The 15,923-nt window shown below is 30.0% G+C and overlaps 1 long non-coding RNA gene across 1 annotated transcript; it reads left to right on the forward strand.

The window, feature by feature from the left end:
* The first annotated feature begins 9,038 nt into the window (after positions 1-9,038).
* Positions 9,039-10,090, forward strand: LOC107908213 (uncharacterized). Its single transcript, XR_001686930.2, has 2 exons — positions 9,039-9,411; positions 9,785-10,090. It is a non-coding gene; the product is annotated as an uncharacterized lncRNA (long non-coding RNA).
* The last annotated feature ends 5,833 nt before the right edge of the window (positions 10,091-15,923 follow it).

Here is a 15,923-nt window from a genome sequence, read left to right on the forward strand (position 1 = left end):
TAGGATATAAATTATTAATATTTAAAATTTTATATAAATATAATTAAGTATGATATTAAATTTAATGAAAATTTTTCCTTTCAAATAATAACTCGTTCTTTTTCGTCAATGATGTATTAGCATTGTTGGTTAAAGCGAAGATTATAGTTTCTTGAATAATCATGTTCGAATCTCATTATTTATAATTGCGATGTATGTTTTGTAATAGTTTGATTCTATGTTATAGTTGTCCATCAAACTCTCAAAAAATAATTCATTCTTTCTGAATAAATAAAGAAAATATTAAATCTTATTGTATTTCATTTATCTGACCCTATTGTATATTGAGCATTTGATTGAACAAGTATCATAGGTCAATTAGACGCCAATTTATAGCTCAACTCGACACAAACTCAATTGTGAAATTATTAAAATACCTTTACTTTATATAATCTTCAAATAAAGCAATTGAAAAAAATATGATTTAAAACTTCAACGCAAGATTAACAATTTTTTATAAAAAAAAAACTCTCGCTACTTCAGTAATAATTATTTATTAAAATATTTTTAATATAAACTATTTTAACTCACTCACCTGCTTTTAAATATAATAAAATGTAGTATATAAAAATCAATTTCCATTTGGAGAAAACTTGGAGTAAAATAAGGAAAAGCAACATTACTGATTGCTTTGGCGATACCCTCACATGCTGCTGTATGTAATAATGTAAGGAAAAGAAAGCACATCATAATTTTATAGGACAATGATTCTGCCAATGCATATACTACAAGCTATGTCAACCAAAAATAATTGATAGCTTTTGAACAAATGGAAAGAAAAAACAACAGTTTAACAGATGAGGATGAAGACTAAGATCATGATTGAAACGGTTAGTTTTTATTCGTCAATAATCAAATCACATCAAAACATTCAATCCATCCATGAATGATGATGATGATGATTAAACCGCAGCTTAAATTATTGTCCACAAAAATTACATAATGCATACAGCAGAGAACGAGTAAATCCCAACATCACAGCTACTTGTATGTTTTTTTAGTTGTCTTCGTCCCGACCCAGTTTGTGGGCATGATTTTGTTTTTCTTTGTCGGCTTCAATTCTCACGATTTCTTTGCTTTCATCATTGATCATTTCAACCCCCATCGATGACAGTTTGCTTGTACCATTTTTCTATAAATATAATTATACCTTAGGTAAATTATAAGTTTAGTGCCTTATATCTGTTAAAAATATATATTTAGTTATTGAAGTTTTAAAAATTATTGTAAAGTTACTAATGTGAGGATTATAGTTGTTATGTTTTGTATAACGGATCTTACATCTTATCAATGGTTAGTTCGTAAACTTCAATCTAACGAATTATGTATATTTGTTAACACTAAAACTATATGAGGGTCACGTGAAAACTCAAAGTAATTAACCGTTAGTTACACTATGTTTGAATGTACACAGAAAACAAAAAAGAGAGAAAAGGAGGAAAGAGTCTACATTTTTTATTTCATAAGCTCTAATAATTCAAGAGGACTAAGCATCACATTTATACAAGTTTAGCTAATGTATCAGCTAAGAAATTCAGTCTAACAATCGGCCTAACTTCTCAGTTGATGCACTAACTGAAAATGAATTGATTACAATTGACTTAACTGATACCTAACCAACTACTGCAATACCTAACTACTAACAGAATTACCTAACTAACAATTGAAGTTATTGCTCAAGGCTTCAGTTAGCTAAACCACGCTCTCATACCTTAATACCCTAACATGTTCCATCCTAGAGCATCACATCACGTCACTACCGAAGGTATTAAATCAAATTTCTACGTCAACAAATTTAGGACACGTAGCCAAAATTGTCCTCTACTATAAAAGTGCAATGCAAATAGCTCACAAGTTCAAGTAGACAACCTACCAAATCTCCTTCTCCCTAAAGAGAATTGAGACTTCCTCCCAACCTTCGTTCCTTCCTTTTTCACAAAACATTTATCTACTTCCCCTTTTTTTCACTTCATTGATTAACAATATCTATTTTTTAAGCTATAATTATGGAGCGATTAACATGATTAATAGTGTGAAAACAATATGATGTGGAAGGTTAGCTTCACTTATATGATTTTAGGGTTTAGGTTAGATTGTACAACTAGTCCATGTACTTTTTCAAGTAAATTATTTTTATTTTCTTTTAATATTTTCTTTTCCCTTTTTTTCATGTCTCAATGTTCTCTTCTTCATGTTCTTCATCTATGGTGGTAGGTTGGTAGTGGGAACTTGGTCATAATATAAGTTTTTAGATACTTGGCTACAAATATTTGACACATTTTGTATATTCATCATTGTCGGTCCAAACCTCTTTCGTCACTTTGCAATTACGGGTGTAAATGAGACATTTGTATTTGCAAACTACTCGAGTTCAATTCGAAAAAAAAATTAAATTTGATATGGTTATTGTTATGTAAAGCTCAAGAGCTTGAGTTATCGATCAAGTCAAGCTTGAGTACCTTAATACTTGATTTGAGCAATCCGCGAATCTAACAGATTTTTATTTAAAATATATATTTGGTGTTAAAACCCTTCTTTCTCTCTCTCACACAGTTTTGTGATTTTTTTTGGGTCTAGGGTAAAGGGGTTCGGCCTTTTGATACACCGTGAGGCAAGGGCTGAAAAGCCCGTTTTGTGCGCCTCCGACCACCGCACGTGGCGACGGTGGCGCATCTGGCCGGATTCGAGAGGGGACTCCATTTTTTTTTCAGAAACAGATAAGCAAAACTTTTTTTATTTCTGCTTCCAAATGAAATTTTGTTAAAAAAATTAGTTTAAATAAACTTTTTAAAACGACGCCGTTTTGGTGAGGAGGACCAGCGGGCGACCCAACCTGTTCCGCCAAGGATCTGCGCGTTTTGTGCAGAAGGGAAATTTGCTATTTTAGCCCTTCCTCTTTTTAATTGTTTTGCAATCAAATCTACATATTTTTAATTTGGCCCCATGATTTTCTTTGCGTATTCAACTCTGTCCTTTTTCGAATTATGTGCTTTGGGGGATGGGATTATTTCCCATTTGCCCCCTTAAGTTTTTCGCGCGTTCAAATAGGTCCTATTTCTTTTATTTATTTCTGATTCGACCCAAAGCTTGTTTTGGAGTGCTAATTAGTCCTTTTCCTTTATTTTGGTTAGTTTATTATTAAAATTGACAAATTTGATGTTGTTATTATTATTGTTATTATTATAATTGCTCTTTTATATATACGTATATATATTTTTATTTTTATAACTTATTTATATATACTTACATATATACATTTTTTGTAATATATATGTATGCATATCCACCTACCTATTTTTATAATTTATTAATATATATGTATATATACATACTTACATTTTTATGTATATTGTATAATTTTTACACATATCTACTTACACATCCTTTATACTTTCAAAATATATATTTTGTATATGCTCTTTGTATTTTATGATTCATATATTTGTATACCTATATATACTTTTTATATTTTATGATAGTTACATACATATATATGTATATGCTTACTTGTATATATATATTTTTTATATAATAATTTTAAAAATACATATATACATGTATTTTTCATCTTATTATAAATTTATGTACATACTCATGTTTTTATAACACACATACTTATATTTTATATATTTTTGGATTTTATAATCTATATACATATACATGTAAATACTTATATTTTTATATCTTATAATTCATATATATATTTTCATATTTGTTGACACCATTTTTTTGATGAAAAACGGGGTCGACTTGGGTTTTGAAAAATGAAAGCAAAAACGGGAGTCGCCACCAATCCTTTTTTGATAAGGTGTGATCGGATCACCTTGAAAAGTGGTCGTTTTTAATAAACAATTTAATTTTATTAAAACAACGATTTTGGTCTACGAAATTTAGAAAAAATGGGTTCGGGAGTCGGTTACGCACGAGGAAGGATTAGCACCCTCGATATGCCCAAAAATTTGTACCTAGTTGATTACTTAATGTCTTAGTGTCGAAAAACTAAAACCTTTAAAGAAATTTAAAATACGATCCTTAAAAAAAACTCGAATAGCATAGATTAAAATTCAAGAGGATATTTGGCAATTTGGTTAAATGAGAAATCGAAACCCAACACCTTAGGGCACGTACACGGTGGCCGAAAAATTCAAAGGTAAAATTTTTCTCTCCTTTTTTTCTCTTTTATTTTATATTATTGATATCTAAAATAAATAAAAAAAATAAGAGATAAAAATGTGAATCTAAGAAGAAAAAAAACTTTAAACTTGCTTTTTTGTTTTTTTATTTCAAACGTTCGTAGCAAAACGAAAGAAGAGAAAACTCTTCTTCTTTTACAGCAAACTCGGCTTTTGCCGAAAAGTAAAAAGAAAAATCTCATTTTCTTCTTTCAGTCGGTTTTTGTACCGAAAATAAAAAACAAAAGCCCCCCTCCCTTTGAGATGATATTTGGCCCTTTTTATCCCTCAAAATGATACAATAAAATGTTATTTTCTAATGCTTGGTCTTTGCTTTGCGTGTTCTTTCATCTTGCAGGGAGTCAGAGGGCAGGTATGGCAGCAGCGTACGGCGCACATGGGAGCAGCAAGGGATGCGGCGCCCTAGGGTTGGGGATTAGGTTTTTTGCTAAAATGTTTTAGGTGATTGGCCCATTGGGCTTGCTGTTTTTGGGTTGTTTGATTTGTTTTATTTTCTCTGGTGGGCCGGGCAAATTTGGGTTTCTACAATATTTTTATAATTTTATGTATATACATACATATATACTTCCCTTATATGTACATACACATGTTCATATTTTATAAGTTCCATCTATCTTCCTTTATTTTTTTTATGTTCATTTATGTATTTATTTATATGTCAATTTTTCATGTTTTAGTTTATTTATTTATTTATTTGTTATGATATATACATGATTGATTTGTTTTTATTATTCGTTTTTGCTCATATCATTTTCGTTCACATTATCATATTTATTATTCCATTATGCATATTAACACCATACTTCAAAAGGAAAATTTTTCTAAATGAGGCAATATTTAGCGTTTGGAAATTCGAGAAAACGTGTCCTAATGTGCTGGGTTTCGATTTTTCTCATTCAACCAAATAGCTAAGTATCCTTTTAAAAATTTCAAAATAAGACAATGTTTTGCGTTTGAAAATTCGAGAAAACGTGCCCTAATGTGTTGGGTTTTGATTTTTCTCGTTCAACCAAATAGCTAAGTATCCTTTTAAAAATTTCAAAATAAGGCAATGTTTTGCGTTTGGAAATTCGAGAAAACGTGTCCTAATGTGCTGGGTTTCGATTTTTCTCATTTAACCAAATAGCCAAATATCCTTTCAAAAATTTCAAAATAAGGCAATGTTTTGCGTTTGGAAATTCGAGGAACGTGCCCTAATGTGCTGGGTTTCGATTTCTTGTTTAACCAAATAGCCAAATATCCTCTTAAATTTTAATCCATGTCATTCAAGTTTTTTTTTTAGGATCGTATTTTAAATCTCTTTAAAGTTTTCAGTTTTTCGACACTAAGGCATTAAGTAATCAACTAGGTACCAATTTTGGGCGTATCGAGGGTGCTAATCCTTCCTCGTGCGTAACTGACTCCCGAACCTGTTTTTCTGAATTTCGTGGACCAAAATAGTTATTTTAATAAAATCAAATCGTTTATTAAAAACAACTACTTTTCAAGGTGACCCGATCACACCTTATCAAAAATGATTGGTGGCGACTCCCGTTTTTCCCGTTTCATTTTTCAAAACCCAAATTGATCCCGTTTTCATAAAAAAATGGTGTCAACAGTTAGAAAAAGTGATTTTTTATGACAATGTACAAGTTATAAAAAGCAAAAAATGTCAGAGAAGGTATTATATTCTCTTGCTTTTATGTATATCATGTTGGAAAAGCTTGTCTATTTTGTAAACAAAAAAGGTCACGGAAGGGGGATTTTTAGTTTTATTTCTGAATTTAAAGTAATAATATAATTAAAAAAACAAGTAATTCATTTTTCAGAATTTTTTATTTTTTAAAACCTTGATAAAAATAAAATTCTTCCTTCATATCCCTTATCAAAACACAATTTTAGAGTGTGTTTAATTTTTTTTGGAAAATTTTAAAATGCTAGCATTTTAGAATTCATAAATTTAAAAAGCTAGGATTTGCTATAAATAATTGATTTAGAAAAAAATAGGTTAATGAAATTTTACAAACTAAAAATAATTATATATAAAATAAATAAAATAAGAAAATTCAATATGTAAAAAATTATAAATAGGTTTGATAAAATAAGATTTTAAAAAATATATATCATAATTAAATAAAATAATTTTTGATGTTTAAGTTTTTATCTTAAAATGGGATAATTTGTATTAAATCAAATAAAATTAAGAGGAATTTTGAAAAACCACCTATTTAGGTCGGATTTGAAAAAGGAATTTGAGCTATTAAAATTACCCAGAAAATTTGAAATTCTTTAATATATTTACTTAAATAAGTATTTTTATTTTTAGAATTTTGAAAACCTTAATACAAATGAAACTCCTCGTACAAATTCCGCACCCAACGCACCCTTATATTTATAACATTTTAACTACTAGAAATGGTAAAATTCTACTATTAGACCTTATACTTTGCATAAATTATGAATTTAGTACGTGTTCTTTAATTTGGTCATTTTCAATCCCTATACTTTTAGAATTTGAAAACTCTTGTCCTAACCAAATGATAACTATTAAATTCATTAAGTTCAATTATGTTATTTTTAAAATTCAATATGTCAAACATATAATATCACATGTGTAATGCTATATGTTATTTTCACATATTACTCACAAAAAATCAGTTAATAGATTTAACGATCATCGTTAGTATTAAGACTAAAATTTTGAAATTCAAAAAAATATAACGACTAAGAATAATCCAATCGATGAACGTGCGTAATATAGGATTAATAACATAATTTAACCAAACAAATTCAACTATTATCATTGAGTCAAAACTAAAATTTTAAATTTCAAAAAATATAAAAATTGAAGTTAATCAACTTAAAATACATATACTAATCTATAATTTACAAAAAATACAAAACCTAATAGCAGAATTTGATCACCAGAAATTCACCCGTCACAATACGTTTTAATTTATTTTTTTGCTTAAAAAAATATTAGATAGTTTTCTTAAAAGTCAATAAATAATTATTTATTAATGCATATATTCATTTTCAACTGGTCTTTTTTTTGTGTGTGTCTTCAACTTGAAATAAAAATAAGGATATTTTTAGGTAACTGTGGTGAAAATACGGGTGTTCAAATTTTGATAAAATTGAATTAATTTAATTTAATTGATCAGTTGGTCAATTGATCTAATTCAGTCGAAAGTTAGTTAAGAAAGTTCGGTTATCGGTTAATTCAGTTCGAAATCGGATAATTAACCGAATTTAATAATTAATAATACAAATTATTTGTAGTTTTAATTTGGTTAATTCAATTAAATAAAAATTATCAATTTTGTTTGATATGTTTTATACTCGTTTTAACAAAAACAAAAACATATAAATTTTAGTTAATTCAATGAACCAATCAAATTAATCGAAATATTTCGATTCTATTAATTTTTTTAAAAAAATTTTAATTTAATTAACGATTAAAAAATAAAAAAAATCAATTAATTTAATTAATTGTAACTCGGTTCAAACCATTTAAATTTAAACACTGCTAACGATCCAATATGAACATATCGGAGAACTTTTCCCATGGGAATAACGTGTTGATGGAATGGTCTGATTTGGACCGTACACGTGCCTCCCAATCATTGAGTTTTACTTTGAATTCATCTACGTGCCGCCAAAAATTACCTTATGTAATTTCTATTACGAAAATTTCCACGTTTTTCAAATGCAAAAGAAAAAGCTTTTATTCTCTATTCTAAACATAAATTGATTTCGATAGTTTTCATTTTTTATACTAATTTTAGATTTTATTGTGATAAAATAAAGTAATTAAGTAAAAATAATTTATAACTTTATGTAGTGTTTCTAAAAAATATATAAAATATTTATTTTCTTCGTCATAAAATTTAAAAATTAAATTAAATTAAATTAATAACAAAAAGAACAGTTCAAAACACCACAAACAGATGGATTTTCGATTATATTATGAAATCTTTATTTAAAAATGAGGTCATAAATTAACCACATAGTTGAAAATTTTCCATTTTATAAAAGGTTAACAACATATTCTTTCATTTTGATTTTTTTTTATTATAAATATTTTACTTTTAAGTAGATGCACTTCAAGCCTTTAATGCCTTATATGCAAAGCTTTTATAAAACCCTATTTATATCTGATTAGATCTTAAGATGCAAGATGCAAGATGCAGGGATTTGTAAGATGTTTTGTTAAAATATTTTCTATCTACATTAATTTTAATTCATGATTTATTTCTATATTTTTTAAGAATGGTGAAAATATTCTATCTCAGCATCGTTGATATTGGATTTAACAAGTAAAATTTAAATTGGTAAGGAGATTCAACGTATTTTTTTGAGGTATGGGGCTTGCCACATCAAGCTTGCATATATATTTTTATATTGTATGGGTAATATATTAATCAGTTTCATAATTGGTATGTTTCTAAATTTCTTAAAAAAATTTGAGATTATATTTTGAATGGAAAATTGGATCCACCCATAATCTGCTCTTTCTGCATTACTCATGGGCAGTACTTGAAAAGTGAAAAGAAATCTTCATCAATCATTATATTATTGCTTATCCAGTGTTAGTAAAAAATAAATTTTTAAAAAATATATAATATAACAATGAGATGTTTATTGAAATGGCTTAATGAGTTTTTAATTTAAATTATCTTTTATAAATTTTAGATATGTTTTAATTTTCGTGTTTTTAATATATTTTAAAATTGAGTTAATATGCATATTTTAAATTTTTATTTTTTTTTATAAAATTTTGACCGAATCGATATTAAGTTGAGATGAGATGTAACAGCAAGGGAATCCAATAAGAAAATGGTAGTAGAAATAATTGTCAAAGCAATAGAAGCATTGGATGGGCAAAGAGGTAAATGCAAGAGGCAAAAATACCAAGATGCGTATGGTTGCCGCGTAAATATTCCAAATTACCATTAACCAACTTGGAATCTCCCCACTTTTATATCAAAGCCGTCAAGCAAGCGCCCAATATTTTCTCACCATTTTTCTTCACTCGTTTAACTTCCCACCCAAGAAAATAACCTTCTTGTTTTCGCTTCTACCGAGGTCTTTTGAACCTGATTGCTTATTCCCAACTATGAAGAAGTCAGCCCTCTTCTCTGCTTCTCTCGCTGCTACAATCTCTGCTTTTACTTCCAATTTTCCGTTTACAAGCGAGGTAAAAATCTTTCCACTTTATGTTGCGTTTCTTTTACTCTCTGAAAACTGGGTTTCTCTTCTTTTTTCCGGAAACAAAATTGTCCAAGAAAATAATGACCAAGAATTCTTTTTTTGTGTGTGTTTGTATATATATATATATATAGTTTTGATTCTTTGATTTCCATAATCTCAAATTGAACATTTGATCTTTCTGGTTTTTTATCTTTTCCCCGTCTCATGAAATCTTTCAAATATTTTTACACGATTATTTTGACATCAATTTTCCCCTGTTTCCTTTTAGTCCTTAGAAAATAAAATCAGTCTATATTTTTACTGTACTTCATTAATTTCTAAAAATTAAAGATGATGGTTGAAGTTGGTTAATATTGCAGAAGGAGACAGAAAATGAAAATTCTACAATCAAGAAATCAACCTTAACCGAGAAATTTGCTCCGAGGTTTGATGGGTTAAAGTTCATTGAGACTTTGATCACTGCTCATAGATAAAGGAAAAATTCCCATCACCACAAGCTTCAAATTTTACCTTTATTCAGAAGCTTTCTTCTTCTTCTTCTTCTTCTTCTTTTTGTGTGTGACCTATTTGGCTTTTTCGTAGATTGTTAAGAGGAGAAAGAGATGAAACTACAATCCATGTTATTTAATTTGGATGCCCTTCCTAAATTTATGAGTTTTGAAATATGAGCTTTGGCGTAATTTATTTTCTATTTTTATAACATATTCTTTTTTTATATAATTTATAATACATAAAAATTAACGCATACTTAGAACATAAAAATTAATTTTAAAAAAAATAATAATTAATAAAATGTATGGTTTGAAATCAATTAAGAACAATACATTAAATATATACAATATTAAAATAAAAAAATAGATTAAAGTATGAATAAAGTGACATTTAAACATATAAATATATATTATTAAAAATAATAAATGCATTGTAATTGTTTATCATATTTATCGTGGTATCATATTAATAATATTAAATATGTTACAATTGTTTATTATGATGTTGTGATCAATATTGAGTTAGTATTGAGTTGACTTAAGACCCCAACTAATTAACAACATCTTCAATATATGCAATTTATGAAAGTAATGAAGTATGAATAATACAATTAAAATGTAAGTATTATATTAAAATAAAATTTTAATTTGATGGTAAAATCAATGTTTTATTAATGTACATAGCATTGGATCAAATCTAACCTTATGTAAAAAAGTTTGTAACGCCCTTAACCCGTATCCGTCACTGGAATAAGGTTTCAAAGCATTATCAAATAAAAGTTACCTAAATTATTAATTTCAAAACATTTCAATAATTACAACATAATCTATTATTAAGCATGCATATTGTCCCTTATTTAGGCCTTCGTGGCCTTAGAATCACTTTAGAAACGATTCAGGACTAAATCGAGAACATTTGAAAATTTGAGGAAAAAGTTAAAAAATTCAACTATAGGGGTCATACACCCGTGTGGCCAGGCCATGTGCCTCATACAGCTTAGACACACACCCATGTCTCAAGCCGTGTAACTCTCTAACTTGGGTCACACGCCCATGTGTGTTGTCCGTGTGTTATACACGCCCATGTGGCCAAGCCGTGTGCACCCAAAAGTACCTTAAAACTCAAGTTTACCATTTCCTACTTACTTGGGCACTAAGCAACTCAATTATCAATCATTTAACCTATTCAAAACATGATCAAACATGCCAAAACAATTGTTCTAGGTGTCTAACCAATGTACCATCATTGGTACCTCAAGTTATACCATCAAAACATTTCATCCATGCATCATTCAAATCAAAGTTTTAAACATGCCAAAACCAATCATTTTAACCTAGCTTGTAACTACCTAAAGCATCAACTTAAACTCACATACACCTAACAAGCATTTGTTCAAAATAACATGTCAAATTATGGCTCCAAACATAAACATATGCTCAGCCTAACATTATACTTATAACTTTATTACAAACCATTCATAAAATAACTATCAATTTAAGACATCCTAGGTACATGTCATCACAAAAGGTAAACATCACCACATTTGAGATCGGGATCGTTGTTGGATGCTGAGTCGGCGATCAAAAGAGAAGTACCTAACTTGCGCATGGAAAGCAAAATCATACGCTGAGTAAAACTCAGTGATATTTCTATAATCCGAACAATTAAATACATAATGATACAAGAATGCATAATTTGAATTATAAAAACATACTATTGTCTAAGCTCACAACTATTGTATGCCATTATGCCATCATTTCAAATTCATGCATATTACCATATCATTTCGTACTATACTCTATTTTCGCATGCTATCATATTTGATTTATTTAACAAATATCTCAATTCACATCACTTTTTATATAAATAGCTTTTCACATATCAATCCACATTTGTTTATACAATGGCATTATTTATTCCATATTCAATTCATGAGTACATAACTCATGTATTTCATTTAATCACAACATATCTCATTTTTCATTTTTCATGTTTCAAATCATTATCTCATTTCCATTCAACATACCATGCCATTCAATATCGATAATAGAACTTTAATTACCCCTATTAACACAATTCGGACTCAGACTCAGACGAATATACAGATCCAACCAACAAACCAGTTTGGCACCTAGTGCCTCATTGGATAAATTTGTTTATGCTTTAATTGATCCAGGGTCGTCACATTCATATATTAATTCAAAATTGGTTGAGTTGGGCAAGTTGAAATCTGAAATGTCTAGAGTTTTAATAGAAGTCTCTAGCCCTTTGAGACAAACTGTGTCTGTAGATAGAGTATGCCGGAGATGCCCGTTGATGATACATGATAAAATGTTTTCCGTTGACTTGTTAATTATGCCTTTCGGTGATTTTGATATAATATTGGGTATGGATTGGTTATCCGAATACAGGGTGATTTTGGATTGTTACAAAAAGAGGTTCAGTATTCAGACAGAGGATGGAGACAGAATTGAGGTGAATGGCATCCGTACCAGTGGCATGACACGTATCATTTCAGCGATGAAAGCTAATAAATTACTTCAGCAGGGTTGTTCAGCGTATTTGGCATATGTTATTAATTCTGATTCAGTTGGAAGTCAGTGTAGTCAGATCAGAACTGTATGTGAGTTTCTAGATGTATTTCCTGAAGAACTACCGGACGTACCACCTGACAGAGAGGTTGAATTTGCTATAGAAGTGTACCCGGGTACAACACCAATCTTTATACCTCCGTACCGAATGTCGCCCACTGAATTAAAAGAGTTGAAGGTGCAATTACAGGACTTGCTAGATTGTGGATTTATTAGACCGAGCATTTCAACTTGGGGAGCTCCGGTATTGTTTGTTAAAAAGAAATATGGATCAATGCGGCTTTGTATTGATTACCGGCAGTTGAACAAAGTGACAATCAAAAATCGGTATCCATTGCCTCGTATAGATGATTTGTTTGATCAGTTGAATGAAGTATCATTATTTTCAAAGATTGATTTGAGGTCCGGGTATTATCAACTAAAGGTAAAGGAAAGTGATGTGCCAAAGACTGCTTTCCGTACTCGATATGGTCATTATGAGTTTTTGGTGATGCCGTTTGGGTTGACTAATACTCCAGCTGCTTTCATGGATTTGATGAACCGTATTTTTCAACCGTATTTAGATCAGTTTGTGGTGGTTTTCATTGATGATATATTAGTTTATTCGAAGTCAGAGTTAGAGCATGATCAACATCTCAGAACTGTGTTACAGATTTTGCGAGAAAAACAGTTGCATGGAAAGCTCAGCAAATGTGAATTCTAGTTATCAGAGGTGGTATTTTTGGGACATGTAGTATCGGCAGATGGAATCAGAGTTGATCCGAAGAAGATTGAAGCAATTGTTCAATGGAATGCACTAAAGAATGTATCTGAGGTATGCAGTTTTCTTGGTTTGGCTGGGTATTACAGAAGATTTGTAAATGGATTTTCGAAGATAGCATTACCGATGACCAAGTTAGTACAGAAGAATTTTCCTTTTATCTGGGATGGTCTGTGTCAAAGAAGTTTTGAGACATTGAAACAAATGTTGACAAAGGCACCAGTTCTAACATTATCAGAGTCGGGGGAAGATTTCATAATGTACAGTGATGCTTCTTTGAATGGTTTGGGTTGCGTATTGATGCAAGACGAAAAAGTAATAGCTTATGTATCTCGACAGTTGAAGCCACATGAACGCAACTATTCGATACACGATTTAGAGCTAGCAGTTGTTATTTTTGCATTAAAGATTTGGAGGCATTATCTTTATGGTGAAAATTGTTATATATATACCGATCATAAAAGTCTCAAATATCTTCTGTCACAAAAGGAGTTGAATCTGAAACAGAGATGAGGATAGAACTTCTGAAAGATTATGATTGTGTTATAGATTATCATCCAGGAAAGGCAAATGTGGTAGCAGATGCATTGAGCAGAAAAATAGTGGTTGAATTACGGGCAATGTTTGTTCAGCTTAGTATTAATGATGATGGAAGTTTGTTAGCTGAGTTAAGAGTTAAGCCAGTAATGTTTGATCAAATCAGAGCAGCACAGCCAAAAGATGAAAAGTTGATGAAGAAAAAAGAAATGGTACAGCATGGTACGGTGGAAAATTTTAGTATTGATGAGTATGATTGTTTGAGATTTCAGAACCGTATTTGTATCCTAGCTACTTCTGAGATTAAAAATTTGATTCTCCGAGAAGCACATGATAGTACTTTTGCTTTACACCTTGGTGGAACGAAGATGTATCGTGATCTACGAGAACTGTATTGGTGGCCAGGAATGAAGAAAGATATAGTCGAGTATGTTGGTAAATGTCTGACTTGTCAGCAGGTAAAAGCATAACATCAGGTACCGACAGGTTTGTTACAGTCCATTACTATTCCCGAGTGGAAATGGGATTGCATTACCATAGATTTTGCTACTGGATTGCCATTGTTAGTGAGTAAAAAGAATACCATTTGGGTAATAGTTGATCGACTCACAAAGTCAGCTCATTTTATAGTAGTTAGAACAGACTGGTCACTATAGAAGCTTGTCGAGGTTTATGTCCGAGAGATTGTTAGATTACATGGTATTCTTGTATCACCAATTTCAGATCGGGATCCTCGATTTACATCAAGATTTTGGAAACAGTTACATGAGTCGTTAGGTACGCGGCTTAATTTTAGCACTGCATTTCATCAGCAAACTCACGGACAGTCTGAGCGGGTAATTTAGATTTTGGAAGATATGTTGAGAGCTTGTATCATCGATTTTGCGTCAGGTTGGGAACGATATTTGCCATTATCAGAATTTGTTTATAATAATAGTTTCCAATCTAGCATTCAGATGACTCCATATAAAGCACTATACGGTCGAAGATGTCGATCACCAGTATGTTGTACAGGATTAAAAGAAAGAAAAGTGATTGGGCCGGAATTGATTCAAGAGACGGAGGAAACAGTTAAAATGATTAAAGATAGACTGAAAGCCGCATTCGACAGACAAAAATCTTACGCAGATTTGAAACAACGAGATATTGAATATTCCGTTGGTGATAAAGTATTCTTCAAAGTTTCGCCATGGAAGAAAATTTTGAGATTTGGTCGGAAAGGAAAATTGAGTCCACGTTTTATTAGGCCGTACGAGATTGTAGAAAGAATTGGGCCTGTTGCGTATCGATTAGCCTTACCTCTAAAATTACAGAAAATTCATGATGTTTTTCATGTTTCGATGCTTCGGAGATATAGATTGGATCCTTCCCATATCATTCCCACTGGAGACATTGAAATTCAATCTGATTTAACTTATGAAGAAGAACCGGTTCAGATACTAGCTCGAGAAGTGAAAGAATTAAGAAATAAATGGGTTCCTTTAGTCAAAGTTTTATGGAGAATTCATAGTGTGGAAGAAGCGACTTGGGAACCAGAAGAGACGATGAGAGCACAATATCCTCATCTCTTTTCAGGTAAATTTCGAGGACGAAATTTATTAAGGGGGAGAAATGTAATGACCCAAAAATTCACGGGCATCGGAAAAGTACATTATCGGGCCCGTCTTAGTAAATTGAGTTCAAAAATAATTATTAGAAATATTTACTAGACTAGTTGTGTGTTTAATTAGGTTTTAGATAGGTGAATTTAGCTTAATTAAGAGTAATTGGTAAAAAGGATTAAATTACAATAGAAGTGAAAGTTTAATTATGGATTAAAATAAAATAAGAGGGATTAAATAGGTAAATAAGCCAACGGCTTAACTTTAGGCGGCAATAGATGGAAAAATCTTAGATTTTTTTTCTTGATTTATATTATAAAAATATTATAAATTATATTAATTAAAATTAAGATAATATATTATAGGAAACAAATAAGATAAAGACAATTGTGTGGTGATAAAATAATACATGTGTAAAATATATAAAAACACACTTGTAATAAAATAAAACATTTTCTTATAATTTAAGTAAAAGATATTTGTGAATAAAACATTTTCTTATTATTAACTAATGCAT

Source organism: Gossypium hirsutum, chromosome D02 (assembly GCF_007990345.1).
Source record: "Gossypium hirsutum isolate 1008001.06 chromosome D02, Gossypium_hirsutum_v2.1, whole genome shotgun sequence".
Taxonomy (NCBI): Eukaryota; Viridiplantae; Streptophyta; class Magnoliopsida; order Malvales; family Malvaceae; genus Gossypium; species Gossypium hirsutum.